Genomic DNA, 1,283 nt, shown 5'->3' on the forward strand with positions numbered 1-1,283 from the left:
TTTTTTTTTTTTTTTTTTTTTTTTTTTTTTTTTTTTTTTTTGTGTGCTGCGTCATAGTGGATCTGAGCTCAACAATAATCTATAGTAAATATCACGGTTGCATTACTCCCTGGAAAATTTTCTAGCATAATTTTCTCGATATAATCAAGCTTATTTCTTGCCTCGGCCGCCTCCTAGCGGAGTCATGGGATGCCATCCATACAGATCACAATACCATCTGGCCGTTGCCATTTATTTTTGATGTCCACTTGAGATAGTTTCCACCATAACTTTTATTCTATAGATGTGATTAAAGAAAATTTTTGTTATATTAGCAGCTAGGGGGTTTTCAAAAAATCTACTTCTATTGCCATCATTGGTATTGCCGAAATTTGCTTTCGGCATGTCTACCAACAATCCAGTTTCTAAGCGAAATCTTGCTTGAATATTTCCTTTTGTTCTTTCGATATTGTCTATACTGTTTTACGGGTAACTTGTATGCCAAATGTAAAATACTTTCGACAAGTCGAATTCAGGCGTGCAGTACAGATAGTCCAAATTCGAAAGCTTTGGAACTTGTCGGTAATTTCTGAGTCAGATTCTTAAAATCTTTACATGAGACTCCACAAATATAACACATGCTGTTGATTTGGTATCAGGTTCAGAATTGCACATTTTGCCATCAACCATTGTCATTTTAAATATATAATATATATATGTTCAAAGAAAAATTAGTTCTCATGCTATTTAAATTCTGTACGCGTCAACTTTTTCAGAGCATCTTCAACACAACGTATTTCCTCTTTTGTTACAACTGCAGATTCTTTAACAAACCGAAACCTAATTGATCTACAATATCTAGGCAATGACGGTGTAGGGTTTTGCCATACAATTTTTTTTTTCCTTCCTTTCCACACGGTATTCTAAGAGGAACAAACGAGCTCAGAAACATATAGGAGTCTGTGTCTGCGGCATCTTTGAAACTTTGCTTATATTTAGCCCGTTGCGATTCGTCCTGTATTTGTAAGGAATTCCTTTCATTAACAAGGGAACAGAGGATTCCACCGTTCGCTATAGATAAGCATGTAATTGTGTTATCCATTAGGCTTTGTAAACTGCTTTCCGTACAGGTGCTTGTGATTTTTATACAATATTTGGAGGGATAACACACTGTTTTTGCCTTGTCACTATGCAATCATCTTTTTAACAACGAGTTGCCGAACAAACCGCTGCATATTTGATTTTAGTTAAATAATTCATCGGAACATTAATAGATTTACTAGACTAAATATGTTGGAATTTAA

This window comes from Bactrocera latifrons, unplaced genomic scaffold, assembly GCF_001853355.1.
Source record: "Bactrocera latifrons isolate USDA-ARS-PBARC rearing strain unplaced genomic scaffold, ASM185335v1 scaffold_42, whole genome shotgun sequence".
NCBI classification, from domain to species: Eukaryota; Metazoa; Arthropoda; class Insecta; order Diptera; family Tephritidae; genus Bactrocera; species Bactrocera latifrons.